The sequence below is a fragment of the Oncorhynchus keta genome, unplaced genomic scaffold, assembly GCF_023373465.1.
Source record: "Oncorhynchus keta strain PuntledgeMale-10-30-2019 unplaced genomic scaffold, Oket_V2 Un_contig_20877_pilon_pilon, whole genome shotgun sequence".
In the NCBI taxonomy this organism is placed as follows: Eukaryota; Metazoa; Chordata; class Actinopteri; order Salmoniformes; family Salmonidae; genus Oncorhynchus; species Oncorhynchus keta.
The window spans coordinates 20,206-38,488 of record NW_026282218.1 but is presented as its reverse complement, the minus strand read 5'-3'; the positions used below and the strand labels follow the sequence as shown (position 1 = coordinate 38,488).

Sequence of the window (18,283 nt, the reverse complement as noted above, 5' to 3'; positions counted from 1 at the left end):
TGTAGTGCAGAGGACTATGCAGGGAACGGAGGATGAGCACCAGAGTGGACGATATCCCTATATGGCCCAGGGGGAGGAGAGTTCAAGGAGAGAGGGAGAGTGACGATGAGGAAAGAGGAAAGTAGTACACAGAGTGACTATGCAGGGAAAAGAGGAATGGCACCCTATCCCGATGAGAGCCCAGGGAGGAGGAGAGAGGCAGTTCAACTGTAGGAGAGGCAGAGTACCATGCAGGGAGGAAAGGAATGGCACCCTATCCCCTATGAGAGCCCAGGGGCTCAGTTCAGACTGAGAGTGGCAGAGTACCATGCAGGGAACGGAATGGCACCTATCCCCTATATAGCCCAGGGGGCTCAGTTCAACTGACGATGAGTGCACTTACTGGAGAGAGGTGCAGAGGAATGGAATGGCACCTATCCCTATGATAGCCCAGGGGATATGAGGACAGATGCATGTTCAACTGTGAGCTGAAGAACATTTCCATGAAGTCCTCCTGGGCGAGTCCTAAATGGCACCCTATCCCCTATATAGCCCAGGGGGCTCAGTTCAACTGTAGTACACTTACCATGCAGGGAACGGAATGGCACCCTATCCCTATATAGCCCAGGGGGCTCAGTTCAACTGTAGTACACTTACTATGCAGGGAACAGAATGGCACCCTATCCCTATATAGCCCAGGGGCTCAGTTCAACTGTAGTACACTTACCATGCAGGAACAGAATGGCACCCTATCCCTATATAGCCCAGGGGGCTCAGTTCAACTGTAGTGCACTTACCATGCAGGGAACGGAATGGCACCCTATCCCCTATATAGCCCAGGGGGCTCAGTTCCACTGTAGTACACTTACTATGCAGGGAACAGGAATGGCACCCTATCCCTATATAGCCCAGGGGCTCAGTTCAACTGTAGTACACTTACCATGCAGGGAACAGAATGGCACCCTATCCCTATATAGCCCAGGGGGCTCAGTTCAACTGTAGTACACTTACCATGCAGGGAACGGAATGGCACCCTATCCCCTATATAGCCCAGGGGGCTCAGTTCAACTGTAGTACACTTACCATGCAGGGAACGGAATGGCACCCTATCCCCTATATAGCCCAGGGGGCTCAGTTCCACTGTAGTACACTTACCATGCAGGGAACAGAATGGCACCCTATCCCCTATATAGCCCAGGGGGCTCAGTTCAACTGTAGTACACTTACCATGCAGGGAACAGAATGGCACCCTATCCCCTATATAGCCCAGGGGGCTCAGTTCAACTGTAGTACACTTACCATGCAGGGAACGGAATGGCACCCTATCCCCTATATAGCCCAGGGGGCTCAGTTCAACTGTAGTACACTTACTATGCAGGGAACAGAATGGCACCCTATCCCCTATATAGCCCAGGGGGCTCAGTTCAACTGTAGTACACTTACCATGCAGGGAACGGAATGGCACCCTATCCCCTATATAGCCCAGGGGGCTCAGTTCAACTGTAGTACACTTACCATGCAGGGAACGGAATGGCACCCTATCCCCTATATAGCCCAGGGGGCTCAGTTCAACTGTAGTGCACTTACCATGCAGGGAACAGAATGGCACCCTATCCCCTATATAGCCCAGGGGGCTCAGTTCAACTGTAGTGCACTTACTATGCAGGGAACGGGGTTCCGTTTAGGATGGATCCATGGACGAACAGATCTGAAGCAGAGGCTGGAGAGCCATGGGTACACGGTTGCCAAGCAACTAGGACTGGGCTTGTCTGAGGGTCGGCTGGTACAGGTGGCTGGTGTGTGTGTGCGTGTGTGTGTGTCCGTGTGTGTGTGTGTGTCGCTGGGTGCAGAAGGCAGTGTATCAGTATTGTGTAATGGACTCAGCAGGTCAGGTTGGTCCTCTATAAATACTACTAGATAATAATGTACAACACAACCATTCAGTTTGGCTGCTGTTGCTAGGCAGGTTTAGTGTACAATATCAGAGCCTGCTTGTATTGGTTTATGGTGGTGCAGGTCTTCTTTGTGAGATTAGAGTTTGTTACGAAAGGCCTTTTTTGTTACCAATGTTTTCGTCCGAACTCTGTTAAAAAAAATACATATTCCGATTTTGACGCATCTATCATTCACACCGAAGTTTGATGTGTAACCTCTAGTATCTCTAATACAGTAACCTCTATCTCTAATACAGTGACCTCTAGTGTCTCTAATACAGTAACCTCTAGTATCTCTAATACAGTAACCTCTAGTGTCTCTAATACAGTAACCTCTAGTATCTCTAATATAGTATCTCTAGTATCTCTAATACAGTAACCTCTAGTATCTCTAATACAGTAACCTCTAGTGTCTCTAATATAGTAACCTCTAGTATCTCTAATATAGTATCTCTAGTATCTCTAATACAGTAACCTCTAGTGTCTCTAATATAGTAACCTCTAGTATCTCTAATATAGTATCTCTAGTATCTCTAATACAGTAACCTCTAGTATCTCTAATACAGTAACCTCTAGTATCTCTAATACAGTAACCTCTAGTATCTCTAATACAGTAACCTCTAGTATCTAATACAGTAACCTCTAGTCTCTAATACAGTAACCTCTAGTATCTCTAATACAGTAACCTCTATCTCTAATACAGTAACCTCTAGTGTCTCTAATACAGTAACCTCTAGTATCTCTAATACAGTAACCTCTAGTGTCTCTAATACAGTAACCTCTAGTGTTTCTAATACAGTAACCTCTAGTATCTAATACAGTAACCTCTATCTCTAATACAGTAACCTCTATCTCTAATACAGTAACCTCTAGTGTCTCTAATACAGTAACCTCTAGTGTCTCTAATACAGTAACCTCTAGTGTCTCTAATACAGTAACCTCTAGTGTCTCTAATACAGTAACCTCTAGTATCTCTAATACAGTAACCTCTAGTATCTCTAATACAGTAACCTCTAGTGTCTCTAATATAGTAACCTCTAGTATCTCTAATATAGTATCTCTAGTATCTCTAATACAGTAACCTCTAGTGTCTCTAATATAGTAACCTCTAGTATCTCTAATACAGTAACCTCTCTAATACAGTAACCTCTAGTATCTCTAATACAGTAACCTCTAGTATCTCTAATACAGTAACCTCTAGTATCTCTAATACAGTAACCTCTAGTATCTCTAATACAGTAACCTAGTATCTCTAATACAGTAACCTCTAGTATCTCTAATACAGTAACCTCTAGTATCTAATACAGTAACCTCTAGTATCTCTAATACAGTAACCTCTAGTGTCTCTAATACAGTAACCTCTAGTGTCTCTAATACAGTAACCTCTAGTGTCTCTAATACAGTAACCTCTAGTGTTTCTAATACAGTAACCTCTAGTATCTCTAATACAGTAACCTCTATACAGTAACCTCTAGTCTCTAATACAGTAACCTCTAGTCTCTAATACAGTAACCTCTAGTAACCTCTCTAATACAGTAACCTCTAGTGTCTCTAATACAGTAACCTCTAGTGTCTCTAATACAGTAACCTCTAGTGTCTCTAATACAGTAACCTCTAGTATCTCTAATACAGTAACCTCTAGTATCTCTAATACAGTAATCTCTAGTATCTCTAATACAGTAATCTCTAGTATCTCTAATACAGTAACCTCTGGTATCTCTAATACAGTAACCTCTAGTATCTCTAATACAGTAAGTAACCTCTGGTATCTCTAATACAGTAACCTCTGTCTTCCTGTATTTGATTGGGATGTTTCTGTGTGTCTGTCATCAGGTGGTTTCTCAGCCTTTTCCCAGCTGTTTCCAGGTCTATGTGAAGGTAAGACTCTTCTGGCCACGTCCTGCCTGGTCCCCACCTGCCTCTCTCAGCCCTGCCTGCCCCTCAACACCTCTGGGCCAACACGCATCCTGCCTCACCTCTACCTGGGCTGTCAGAGAGACGTACTCAACAAGGTATTAGATATATTACTGTATATTATAGCATTCTAACCAGCTGTATTCCTCCCTCCTCTGCAGGAAGTGATGTGTGTAAAGCATTCTAACCAGCTGTATTCCTCCCTCCTCTGCAGGAAGTGATGTGTGTAAAGCATTCTAACCAGCTGTATTCCTCCCTCCTCTGCAGGAAGTGATGTGTGTAAAACCATTCTAACTAGCTGTATTCCTCCCTCCTCTACAGGAAGTGATGTGTGTAAAACCATTCTAACCAGCTGTATTCCTCCCTCCTCTACAGGAAGTGATGTGTGTAAAACCATTCTAACTAGCTGTATTCCTCCCTCCTCTGCAGGAAGTGATGTGTGTAAAACCATTCTAACTAGCTGTATTCCTCCCTCCTCTACAGGAAGTGATGTGTGTAAAGCATTCTAACCAGCTGTATTCCTCCCTCCTCTACAGGAAGTGATGTGTGTAAAGCATTCTAACCAGCTGTATTCCTCCCTCCTCTAGGAAGTGATGTGTGTAAAGCATTCTAACCAGCTGTATTCCTCCCTCCTCTGCAGGAAGTGATGTGTGTAAAGCATTCTAACCAGCTGTATTCCTCCCTCCTCTGCAGGAAGTGATGTGTGTAAACCATTCTAACTAGCTGTATTCCTCCCTCCTCTACAGGAAGTGATGTGTAAAGCATTCTAACCAGCTGTATTCCTCCCTCCTCTGCAGGAAGTGATGTGTGTAAAGCATTCTAACCAGCTGTATTCCTCCCTCCTCTACAGGAAGTGATGTGTGTAAAGCATTCTAACCAGCTGTATTCCTCCCTCCTCTACAGGAAGTGATGTGTGTAAAGCATTCTAACCAGCTGTATTCCTCCCTCCTCTGCAGGAAGTGATGTGTGTAAAATAATTCTAACCAGCTGTATTCCTCCCTCCTCTGCAGGAAGTGATGTGTGTAAAGCATTCTAACCAGCTGTATTCCTCCCTCCTCTACAGGAAGTGATGTGTGTAAAGCATTCTAACCAGCTGTATTCCTCCCTCCTCTGCAGGAAGTGATGTGTGTAAAGCATTCTAACCAGCTGTATTCCTCCCTCCTCTGCAGGAAGTGATGCAGCAGAATGAGATAGCGTACGTCCTGAATGCCAGTAACACATGTCCCAAACCAGACTACATCCCTGAGTCTCACTTCCTGTGTAAAAGCATTCTAACCAGCTGTATTCCTCCCTCCTCTGCAGGAAGTGATGCAGCAGAATGAGATAGCGTACGTCCTGAATGCCAGTAACACATGTCCCAAACCGGACTACATCCCCGAGTCTCACTTCCTGTGTAAAAGCATTCTAACCAGCTGTATTCCTCCCTCCTCTGCAGGAAGTGATGCAGCAGAATGAGATAGCGTACGTCCTGAATGCCAGTAACACATGTCCCAAACCGGACTACATCCCCGAGTCTCACTTCCTGTGTAAAAGCATTCTAACCAGCTGTATTCCTCCCTCCTCTGCAGGAAGTGATGCAGCAGAATGAGATAGCGTACGTCCTGAATGCCAGTAACACATGTCCCAAACCAGACTACATCCCCGAGTCTCACTTCCTGCGAGTTCCTGTCAACGACAGCTTCTGTGAGAAGATCCTCCCTGGTTAGACAGATCTGTAGATTCATAGAGGAGGCCAAAGCCTCCAACGCCTGTGTGCTGGTCCACTGTATTTGCTGGGATCTCCCAGCAGGCAACCATCGCTATCGCCTTACATCATGACGAGGATGGACATGTCACTCCCCGACGAAGCTTCCTGGTAAAAGATTCTAACCAGCTGTAGGACCTCTGCAGGATTTACAGGTGAGATGATTGAACCCTGTAGGACCATAATAAGGATTTACAGGTGAGATGATTGAACCCATAATAAGGATTTACAGGTGAGATGATTGAACCCATAATAAGGATTTACAGGTGAGATGATTGAACCCTGTAGGACCATAATAAGGATTTACAGGTGAGATGATTGAACCCTGTAGGACCATAATAAGGATTTACAGGTGAGATGATTGAACCCTGTAGGACATTACATTACATTTACATTTACATTTAAGTCATTTAGCAGACGCTCTTATCTGCAGGAAGTGATGCACAAATGAGATGCATTCACCTTATGACATCCAGTAACACATGTCCCAAATTGAACCAGACTGTAGTGCATCTAAATCTCACTAAGGGGATGTGAGAAGGATTAACCAGCTGTATCCTATCCCTTCCTCTAAAGGGTGATGGGTTTCAGGTATTCCATCCGGAATGAGGTGGTGATTGAACCAGCTGTCCTCCTCTGGGAATGATGGTGAGTGATTCTAACCAGCTGTATTCCCAGGAAGTGATGCAGCAGAATGATTGATCCCTGTACCATTTTGAGTAACACATGTCCCAACCAGACTGGGCTGAGCGGAACTGTAAAAGCTTCCTAACCAGTGGTAGGGAGGTGAGCAGGCCAGAGGTGGATGAACGCAGTGCCCTTGTTTGGGTGTAGGGCCTGAACCAGACTGGCATCCCTGGAGGTCTCTGAGGTGCCTTCCCTCACAGCATCCGTAGCTGTATTCCACCATGGTCTTGTAGCGGATGTGAAAGCTTCAACCCTGTAAGCCAGTGGGATTTAGCGTGAGATGATTGAACCCTGTAGGACCATGATAGAACTTTTACAGGAAGATGATTGAACACCTGTGAGGGCCATAATAAGGCGTTACTGAGATGATTGAACCCTTTAATGGCACAGGTGAGATGATTGAACCAGTAATCCAGTAGGACCATAATCGAGATGATTGAACCCTGTAGGACCATAATAAGTGCCAGGTGAGATGATTGAACCCTGTAGGACCATAATAAGGATTTACAGGTGAGATGATTGAACCCTGTAGAGCATAACCCTAAGGATTTACAGGTGAGATGATTGAACCCTGTAGGACCATAATAAGGATTTACAGGTGAGATGATTGAACCAGGACCGCCAATAAGGATTTACAGGTGAGATGATTGGAGGTAGGACCACAATAAGGATTTACAGGTGAGATGGAACCCTGAGGATCATAATAAGGAACAGGTGAGATGATTGAACCCTGTAGGACCATAGCAGCTCCGGATTTACAGGTGAGATGATTGAACCCTGTAGGACCATCCGGATTTACAGGTGAGATGTTGAACCCTGTAGGACATGCAATGCGATTTACAGGTGAGATCATTGAACCCTGTAGGACCATAATAAGGATTTACAGGTGAGATGATTGAACCCCTGTAGGACCATGTAAGGTTTACAGAGCCAGATGATTGGTGTATACCATAATAGGATTTACAGGTGAGATGATTGAGCCCTGGGGGACACCAGTAATAAGGATTTACAGGTGAGATGATTGAACCCTCGCCAGGACCATAATGGTTTACAGGTGAGATGATTGAACCCTGTAGGACCATAATAAGGATTTACAGGTGAGATGATTGAACTCTGTAGAGGGTAATAGGAGGTGATGATTGAACCCTGGTTTACAGGTGAGATGATTGAACCGATAGGACCATAATAAGGATTTACAGGTGAGATGATTGTAATAAGGATTTACAGGTGAGATGAGCGAACCTCCTGTGATACAGAGAAGGATTCTACAGGTGAATGATTGAACCCTGTAGGACCTGATTTACAGGTGAGATGATTGAACCCATAGATAGGTCATTTACAGGTGAGATGATTGAACCCTGTAGGACCAAGGATAAGGATTTACAGGTTTTGAGATGATTGAACCCTGTAAATAAGGGATTTACTGGTGTAGATGATTGAACCCTGGAGGATCATGTAAGGATTTTTCAGGTGAGATGATTGAACCCTGTAGGAAGATGATTTACAGGTGAGATGTCTTGAACCCTGTAGGTTTTCCCAGGTGAGATATTGAACCCAGTACCATAATAAGGATTTATGAGATGATTGAACCCTGTGACCATAATAAGGATTTACAGGTGAGATGATTGAACCCAGTGTGACTCTATAGTTATAAATGACCCCTGTCTTGACCCTAATAAGGTTTTCCAGGTGAGATGATTGAACCCTGTAGGACCATCTACTGATTTACAGTGTGAGATGATTGAACCCTGTAGGACCATAATAAGGATTTACCCTTGAACCCTGTAGGAACCATGTAAGGATTTCCCAACTTACAGGTGAGATGATTGAACCCCTGTCTTGACCATAATAAGGTTTACAGGTGAGATGATTGAACCCTGTAGTAATAAATTTACAGGTGAGATTTGAACCCTGTAGGACCATAATTTTACAGGTGAGATATTGAACCCTGTAGTCTCATAATAAGTTTATAAATGAGATGATTGACCCTCTGCTTAGGTTTTACCAGGTCTGTAACAACCCTCCTCTCTATAGTTTTACAGGTGAGACCCCCTTGACCCTGTAGGTTTAATCCCAACTCTGTAACAACCCAGTGTGTTCTACAGTTATAAATGATTGAACCCTGTCTTGACCCTACAGGTTTCAGGTGAATGACCCTGTAACACCCAGTGTGTCTCATATATTAACACCCCTGTCTTGACCCTTACAGGTTTTCCCATGACCCCGATCACTGTAACAACCCAGTGTGTCTGACCCCTATAGTTATAAATGTCCCCTGTCTTGACCCTCTAGGTTTTCCCAACTCTGTTTACAACCCAGTGTGTCTCTATAGTTATACATGACCCCTGATTGACCCTGGTTTTCCAACTCTGTAACAACACTGTGTGTCTCCATATAAGTTTTACATGACCCCTGATTGACCCTGTAGGACCATAATAAGGATTTTGAGATGATTGACCTGTAGGACCATAATAAGTGATTTACTGTGAGATAAATGACCCCTGTCTTAACCATCTAGGTTTTCCCAGGTGACTCTGATTAACAACTGTGTGTCTCTATAGTTATAAATGACCCTGTCTTGACCCTCTAGGTTTTCCCAACTCTGTAACAACCCTCCCAGTGTGTCTCTATAGTTATAAATGACCCCTGTCTTGACCCTCTAGGTTTTCCCAACTCTGTAACAACCCAGTGTGTCTCTATAGTTATAAATGACCCCTGTTTGACCCTCTGGGTTTCCCAATGACAACCCAGTGTGTCTCTATAGTTATAAATGACCCCTGTCTTGACCCTCTAGGTTTTCCCAACTCTGTAACAACCCAGTGTGTCTCTATAGTTATAAATGACCCCTGTCTTGACCCTCTAGGTTTTCCCAACTCTGTAACAACCCAGTGTGTCTCTATAGTTATAAATGACCCCTGTCTTGACCCTCTGGGTTTTCCCAACTCTGTAACAACCCAGTGTGTCTCTATAGTTATAAATGACCCCTGTCTTGACCCTCTAGGTTTTCCCAACTCTGTAACAACCCAGTGTGTCTCTACTGATGTCCTGTGTGTTTCTGTCTTTCCTCTCCAGGTTCGTGAAGGAGAAGAGACCCACCATCTCTCCTAACTTCAACTTCCTGGGTCAGCTGCTGGACTTTGAGAAGAAGATCACGACTCCTGGAAGGTCGGAGATCAGAGAAACCACCGGGGTCAACCCTCTCCTCTCCTCCACCCCCACTAGAGCACGACCCCCTAACCCTACCCCCAGCCTCCCAGACCCTGCCTTGGCCTTGCTGGAGCCCCTGACCCTGCCGTGTGTCCTGGCCCCTGGCCTCCAGAGGAGAGGCTCCTGGCCCAGGCTCTCCAGGGGCTCCAAGGTCTTCAGCTGGACCAGGGGACGGAGGACAGCGCTGCCCGGCTGAAAAGGTCCTTCTCTCTGGACATCAAGTCGTACAGGGAGCCAGGAGGCTGCAGCAGCGCCCCCATGAGGCCGTACCCCCACCCTACATCCCACCCCGGAGCCCAGGAGTATTATAACCCATCCGTGAGCTTCAAGGAGCCTGCAGGGAAACCGTATCAGTTCTCTCCTGTGAAGGAGATGTCAGAGCAGTCTACACCTGAGCCGAGCCCTGACAAGGAGCAGGACGACGGTCCCGCAGACCCTGCTGCTACGTCTGCAGCTCCCACTGCTGCTCCTGTCGTCTCCACCACAACCAGCACCACTACCACCTCCAACCAGCCCAGCATGAAGCAGCCCAGCCAGGCTAAGCCTCCTCCACCTCCCCTCTCCTGTTCCCAGCAGCTCCACCGTAGTGGCAGTATGGAGGAGAGCTCTAACAACACCCCTCACACCACCGGCTTCCTGTTCGGCCTATCGCGTTCCCAGCAGCACCTGTCCAAGCCCGCCCCTAACCTAGGCTCCGCCCCTGAAGGGCTGGCACTCTGACATCCTATTGGGTCCCGTCACCGTGTCGTCGGGGGATGGTACCTCTCGAGTCACACCACTTCTACTCCACCTCCGCCATCTTGGGAGGCGGGGCTAACATTCTAGGGGGTGGCAGCGTGGCGGCGTACAGCGTGAGTCAGGGGTTGGAGGAGGTGCGGCGCGCGGCGGCAGAGGAGCGGCGACCACGGGGACTCACGGAGGAGCTGGCACGAGGAGAGCACCTTGGAGAAGCAGCTGAAGAGCCGGAGCTGTCAGATGGAACTCGGAGACAGGATGAGAGGAGGAGGCGAGACTAGATCCAGGGAGGAGATGGGAGTCACAGCAGCTTCTCAGGAAGCATGGAGGTCATAGAGGTGTCCTGAGAGGACATTCAATATGGCCTCCAGGCCACCCTTACGGAATCATTGATTTGAATGGAGACGTCCGTTCTAGGAGTATAACCTCCTCAGATCAGACCCATGTTGAGGGGAAAGACTTGTTATGGACCCATCTTATTGTCCCACTAGGGACTTGAACCTTGAACTGATCTAAGCGGCTCTATGTGTACTTGTGTCGCGACAGTTGGCATTAATGTAGTTGAACTTTGACCTGGAAGCAGAAAGCAGCTGTGTGACGATGATGAATGTGATGAAGAGGTGAACTCTGAGAGGACTGAGTCTTTGGTTTGGATGAGTGTTCATCGTTTTCATTTATTTCTGAATGTTGATGATCGTCGTCAAGGAGCAGTAGATGTCTGTCTGACGTTGGATTCATGGAGCTTTTATGAAGCCGTATGAAGTCTTTATGAAGCCTTATGAAGCCTTATGAAGTCTTTATGAAGTCTTATGAAGCCTTATGAAGTCTTTATGAAGTCTTTATGAAGTCTTTATGAAGCCGTATGAAGTCTTTATGAAGTCTTATGAAGTCTCTATGAAGCCTTATGAAGTCTCTATGAAGCGTTATGAAGTCTTTATGAAGCGTTATGACGCCTTATGAAGTCTTTATGAAGCCTTATGAAGTCTTTATGAAGTCTTATGAAGTCTTTATGAAGCCTTATGAAGTCTTTATGAAGTCTTATGAAGTCTTTATGAAGTCTTTATGAAGTCTTTATGAAGCCTTATGAAGTCTTTATGAAGTCTTTATGAAGTCTTTATGAAGTCTCTATGAAGCCTTATGAAGTCTTTATGAAGCGTTATGAAGTCTTTATGAAGTCTTTATGAAGCGTTATGAAGTCTTTATGAAGTCTTATGAAGCGTTATGAAGCCTTATGAAGCTTTATGAAGCCTTATGAAGTCTTTATGAAGCCTTATGAAGTCTTTATGAAGTCTTATGAAGTCTTTATGAAGCCTTATGAAGTCTTTATGAAGTCTTATGAAGTCTTTATGAAGTCTTTATGAAGCCTTATGAAGTCTTTATGAAGCCTTATGAAGTCTTTATGAAGCCTTATGAAGTCTTTATGAAGTCTTATGAAGTCTTTATGAAGTCTTTATGAAGCCTTAAGAAGTCTTTATGAAGTCTTTATGAAGTCTTTATGAAGCCTTATGAAGTCTTTCTGAAGTCTTTGTGAAGCCTTATGAAGTCTCTATGAAGCCTTAAGAATTCTTTATGAAGCCTTATGAAGTATTTATGAAGCCTTATGAAGTATTTATGAAGCCTTATGAAGTCTTTATGAAGCCTTATGAAGTCTCTATGAAGCCTTAAGAAGTCTCTATGAAGTCTTTATGAAGTCTTTATGAAGCCTTATGAAGTCTTTATGAAGCCTTATGAAGTCTTTATGAAGCCTTATGAAGTCTCTATGAAGCCTTAAGAAGTCTCTATGAAGTCTTTATGAAGCCTTATGAAGTCTTTATGAAGCCTTAAGAAGTCTCTATGAAGCCTTAAGAAGTCTCTATGAAGCCTTATGAAGTCTTTATGAAGCCTTAAGAATTCTCTATGAAGCCTTATGAAATCTTTATGAAGCCTTATGAAGTCTTTATGAAGCCTTATGAAGTATTTATGAAGCCTTATGAAGCCTTATCTTATGAAGCCTTTAAGAAGTCTTTATGAAGCTTTATGAAGTCTTTATGAAGCCTTAAGTCTTTATGAAGTCTTTATGAAGCCTTATGAAGCTTTAAGAAGTCTTATGAAGCCTTATGAAATCTTTATGAAGCCTTATGAAGTCTTTATGAAGCCTTATGAAGTCTTTATGAAGCCTTATGAAGAACGGGATCAGAGATCCTTGATAGCCCTGTGTCAAATCATCCAATACCTCACACATCCAAATTAGAGGCTTTTCCTGTTCCTCTGTCTTCTTCTGATTGACAATTCAAATCTCAGGTCTTATTTGAGCAGCAAGAAAGATGCTGGAACAACTGAACAGCTCGAACAGTTCGAACAGCTCCCGAACAGTTCCCGAACAGCTCCCGAACAGTTCCCTAACAGCTCCGAACAGTTCCCGAACAGATACCGAACAGTTCCCGAACAGATACGAACAGTTCGAACAGATACCGAACAGTTCCCGAACAGATACCGAACAGATCCCGAACAGTTCCCAAACAGCTACCGAACAGTTCCCGAACAGCTCCCGAACAGTTCCCGAACAGTTCCCGAACAGTTCCCGAACAGTTACCGAACAGCTCGAACAGTTCCCGAACAGTTCCCTAACAGCTACCGAGCAGTTACCGAACAGCTACGAACAGTTCCCGAACAGCTCCCGAACAGTTCCCGAACAGCTACCGAACAGCTACCCGAACAGTTCCCGAACAGCTACCGAACAGTTCCCGAACAGCTACCGAACAGTTCCCGAACAGATACGAACAGTTCCCAAACAGCTACCGAACAGCTACCGAACAGTTCCCGAACAGTTCCCCGAGCAGCTACCGAACAGTTCCCGAACAGCTACGAGCAGTTCCCGAACAGTTCCCGAACAGCTACCGAACAACCGAACAGTTCCCAAACAGTTCCCGAACAGCTACCCGAACAGTTTCGAACAGTTCCCGAACAGCTACGAACAGCTACCGAACAGTTCCCAAACAGTTCCCGAACAGCTACCGAACAGCTACCGGACAGTTCCCAAACAGTTCCCGAACAGCTACCGAACAGTTCCCGAACAGTTTCCGAACAGCTACCGAACAGCTACGAACAGCTCCCGAACAGTTACCCGAACAGTTACCGAGCAGTTCCCGAACAGTTCCCGAACAGCTACCGAACAGCTACCCGAACAGCTACCGAACAGTTCCCGAACAGCTCCCGAACAGCTCCCGAACAGCTAACCGAGCAGTTCCCGAACAGTTCGAACAGCTACCGAACAGCTACCGAACAGCTACCGAACAGTTCCCGAACAGCTAGTTGAACAGCTCCCGAACAGCTTGTAGGAACAGTTCCCGAACAGCTACAGAACAGTTTCGAACAGTTCCCGAACAGCTACGAACAGCTAAACAGTTCCCAAACAGCTCCCGAACAGCTACCGAACAGCTACCGGACAGTTCCCAAACAGTTCTGAACAGCTACCGAACAGTTCCCGAACCTGTGGTAACCGAACAGCTACCGAACAGCTACCTGAACAGCTCCGAACAGTTCTGAACAGTTCCCGGAACAGCTAATGAGCAGTTCCCGAACAGTTCTCGAACAGCTCCCGAACAGTTACCGAACAGTTCCCGTTGGTAACAGCTCCCAGGGTTGTACTGATACCTGCTCCCCAGAAATGAGTACCGATGACTGTTCCTGTTGGATTAAAGGAATGATGTAATTATTATACAGGAATGATGTTTTGACTGATACCTGTGGTAAAGGAATGATGTAATGACTGATACCTGTGGTAAAGGAATGATGTAATGACTATACCTGTGGTAAAGGAATGATGTTGACTGATACCTGTGGTAAAGGAATGATGTAATGACTGATACCTGTGGTAAAGGAATGATGTAATGACAGCTCCCGAAAGAATGATGTAATGACTGATACCTGTAAAGGAATGATTCCCGATACCTGCTAAAGAATGAGTTACCGATACCTGTGGTAAAGGAATGATGTAATGAGCTACCTGTGGTAACAATGATTCCCGAACAGCTACCTGTGGTAACAGGAATTCCCGAACAGATACCTGTGGTAACAATGATGTAATGACTGATACCTGTGGTAAAGGAATGATGTAATGACTGATACCCGTGGTAAAGGAATGATGTAACAGCTACCTGAAAGGAGTTCCCGACAGCTACCTGTGGTAAAGGAATGATGTAATGACTGATACCTGCTACCCCAGTGGTTGGAATGATGTTGACGATACCTGGTTAAATAAAACTGATACCGAACAGCTGACCGTAATGACTGATTCCCTGTGGTAAATAATGATGTAATGACTGATACCTGTGGGTAAAGGAATGATGTAATGACTGATGAACTGATACCTGTGGTAAAGGAATGATGTAATGACTGATACCTGTTAAAGGAATGATGTAATGACTGATACCTGTGGTAAAGGAATGATGTAATGACTGATACCTGTGGTAAAGGAATGATGTAATGACTGATACCTGTGGTAAAGGAATGATGTAATGACTGATACCTGTGGTAAAGGAATGATGACTAACAGAAAGGAATGATGTACCTGTGGTAAAGGAATGATGTAATGACTGATACCTGTGGTAAAGGAATGATGTAATGACTGATACCTGTGGTAAAGGAATGATGTAATGACTGATACCTGTGGTAAAGGAATGATGTAATGACTGATACCTGTGGTAAATAATGATGTAATGACTGATACCTGTGGTAAAGGAATGATGTAATGACTGATACCTGTGGTAAAGGAATGATGTAATGACTGATACCTGTGGTAAAGGAATGATGTAATGACTGATACCTGTGGTAAAGGAATGATGTAATGACTGATACCTGTGGTAAAGGAATGATGTAATGACTGATACCTGTGTAAAGGAATGATGTAATGACTGATACCTGTGGTAAAGGAATGATGTAATGACTGATACCTGTGGTAAAGGAATGATGTAATGACTGATACCTGTGGTAAAAGGAATGATGTAATGACTGATACCTGTGGTAAAGGAATGATGTAATGACTGATACCTGTGGTAAAGGAATGATGTAATGACTGATACCTGTGGTAAAGGAATGATGTAATGACTGATACCTGTGGTAAAGGAATGATGTAATGACTGATACCTGTGGTAAAGGAATGATGTAATGTCTGATACCTGTGGTAAAGGAATGATGTAATGACTGATACCTGTGGTAAAGGAATGATGTAATGACTGATACCTGTGTAAAGTGAAAGGAATGATGTAATGACTGATACCTGTGGTAAAGGAATGATGTAATGACTGATACCTGTGGTAAAGGAATGATGTAATGACTGAACCCTGACCTGTAAAGGAATGATGTAATGACAGTGGTCCCATCCCTGACCTGAACCCTGAGACCAGTGGTCCCCTGACATGAACCCTGACCTGAGACCAGTGGCCCTGACCCAGACCTGAACCTTGACCTGAGACCAGTGGTCCCATCCCTGACCTGAACCCTGACCTGAGACCAGTGGTCCTGACCCAGACCTGAACCCCTGACCTGAGACCAGTGGTCCTGAACCAGACCTGAACCTTGTCCTGAGACCAGTGGTCCTGACCTGACATGAACCCTGACCTGAGACCTGAGTGGTCCTGACCCAGACCTGAACCCTGACCTGAGACCAGTGGTCCTGAATGACCTGAACCTTGTCCTGAGACCAGTGGTCCTGACCCTGACCTGAGCCAGTGGTCCTGAACCTGAACCCTGACCTGAGACCAGTGGTCCTGACCCAGACCTGAACCCTGACCTGAGACCAGTGGTCCTGACCCAGACCTGAACCTTGTCCTGAGACCAGTGGTCCTGACCTGACATGAACCCTGACCTGATACCAGTGGTCCTGACCCAGACCTGAGACCCCTGACCTGACCTGAGACCAGTGGTCTGACCCAGACCTGAACCTGACCTGAGACCAGTGGTCCTGACCCAGACCTGAACCTTGTCCTGAGACCAGTGACCCTGAGTGGTCCTGACCCAGACCTGAACCTGACCTGATACCAGTGGTCCTGACCCAGACCTGAGACCTGAGACCAGTGGTCCTGGCCCTGACCTGAGACCAGTGGTCCTGACCCAGACCTGAACCCTGACCTGAGACCAGTGGTCCTGACCCTGACCCCCTGACCTGAACCAGTGGTCCTGACCTGACCTGACCTGAGACCAGTGGTCCTGACCCAGACCTGAACCCTGACCTGAGACCAGTGGTCCTGACCCAGACCTGAACCCTGACCTGAGACCAGTGGTCCTGACCCAGACCTGAACCCCTGAGAGACCAGTGGTCCTGACCCAGACCTGAACCCTGACCTGAGACCAGTGGTCCTGACCCAGACCCCCTGACCTGAGACCAGTGGTCCTGACCCCTGACCTGAACCCTGACCTGAGACCAGTGGTCCTGACCCGACCTGAACCCTGACCTGAGACCAGTGGTCTGACCCTGACCTGAACCCCTGACCTGAGACCAGTGGTCCTGACCCTGACCTGAACCCTGACCTGAGACCAGTGGTCCTGACCCTGACCTGAACCCTGACCTGAGACCAGTGGTCCTGACCCAGACCTGAACCCTGACCTGAGACCAGTGGTCCTGACCCAGACCTGAACCCTGACCTGAGACCAGTGGTCCTGACCCAGACCTGAACCCTGAGACCAGTGGTCCTGACCCAGACCTGAACCCTGACCTGAGACCAGTGGTCCTGACCCTGACATGACCCTGACCTGTGGTCCTGACCCAGACCTGAACCCTGACCTGAGACCAGTGGTCCTGACCCAGACCTGAACCTGACCTGAGACCAGTGGTCCTGACCCAGACCTGAACCTGACCTGATTACCAGTGGTCCTGACCAGACCTGACCCTGACCTGAGACCAGTGGTCCTGACCTGAACCCCTTGAGACCAGTGGTCCTGACCCAGACCTGAACCCTGACCTGATTACCAGTGGTCCTGACCCAGACCTGAACCCTGACCTGAGTACCAGTGGTCCTGACCCAGACCTGAACCCTGACCTGAGTACCAGTGGTCCTGACCCAGACCTGAACCCTGACCTGAGACCAGTGGTCCTGACCCAGACCTGAACCCTGAGCTGAGACCAGTGGTCCTGACCCTGACCTGAGACCAGTGGTCCTGACCCAGACCTGAACCCTGACCTGAGACCAGTGGTCCAGACCTGAGACAGGTTCAGCTCCCACAGTGTGTGGACGTGTGTGAGAGATAGAAGGCCTGTTATGGGGTTGTTGTTGCTGTGTCAGAATATAGCTAGTTTTACAACAGACAATGTGGGCATTTGGATGAAGCTGATAAGCAGTAGATGTATGTTGACTGTTGAAATAAAATCTGAAAACGGTACACAACATGTGGTTTATTTTCTAACATTGACACGCTGAACTTTAACCTCTGTGATTACGATCCTTTACATGATCAATGTCCAGGAAGATGAGTTTTCTTCACCATCCTACAGGCCTGGAACAACACTTTACAGTATGAAGCATTCAGCACCTCTTGAGGCTCTACAGTTGGTCTATGGTTGAACCCTGCCTCCAGCCCTCTACAGTTGACATGGTCTATGGTTGAACCCTGCCTCTAGCCCTCTACAGTTGACATGGTCTATGGTTGAACCCTGCCTCTAGCCCTCTACAGTTGGTCTATGGTTGAACCCTGCCTCTAGCCCTCTACAGTTGACATGGTCTATGGTTGAACCCTGCCTCTTGCCCTCTACAGTTGGTCTATGGTTGAACCCTGCCTCTAGCCCTCTACAGTTGGTCTATGGCTGAACCCTGCCTCTAGCCCTCTACAGTTGACATGGTCTATGGTTGAACCCTGCCTCTAGCCCTCTACAGTTGGTCTATGGTTGAACCCTGCCTCTAGCCCTCTACAGTTGACATGGTCTATGGTTGAACCCTGCCTCTAGCCCTCTACAGTTATGATAGGTCGATGGTTGAACCCTGCCTCAAGCCCTCTACAGTTGGTCGATGGTTGAACCCTGCCTCTAGCCCTCTACAGTTGGTCTATGGTTGAACCCTGCCTCTAGCCCTCTACAGTTGGTCTATGGTTGAACCCTGCCTCTAGCCCTCTA

General features: G+C 46.4%; 1 long non-coding RNA gene and 1 pseudogene across 5 annotated transcripts; one reads left to right on the top strand and one right to left on the bottom strand.

Moving 5' to 3' along the window:
• LOC127920839 (dual specificity protein phosphatase 16-like) overlaps positions 1-10,547 on the top strand; it is a 36,133-nt pseudogene extending 25,586 nt beyond the window's left edge.
• A 3,375-nt stretch (positions 10,548-13,922) lies between these two features.
• On the bottom strand, positions 13,923-15,519 carry LOC127920840 (uncharacterized). 5 transcript variants are annotated; one of them, XR_008107639.1, is made up of 6 exons: positions 15,458-15,479; positions 15,197-15,420; positions 14,909-15,068; positions 14,750-14,877; positions 14,612-14,707; positions 13,923-13,955 (listed from the first exon to the last, which is right to left on the bottom strand). It is a non-coding gene; the product is annotated as an uncharacterized LOC127920840 (long non-coding RNA). The 5 variants fall into 5 exon arrangements; XR_008107637.1 differs by lacking the exon at positions 13,923-13,955 and adding an exon at positions 14,002-14,048; XR_008107635.1 differs by lacking the exon at positions 13,923-13,955 and having other exon boundaries at positions 14,589-14,707; positions 15,458-15,519.
• Positions 15,520-18,283: the final 2,764 nt, after the last annotated feature.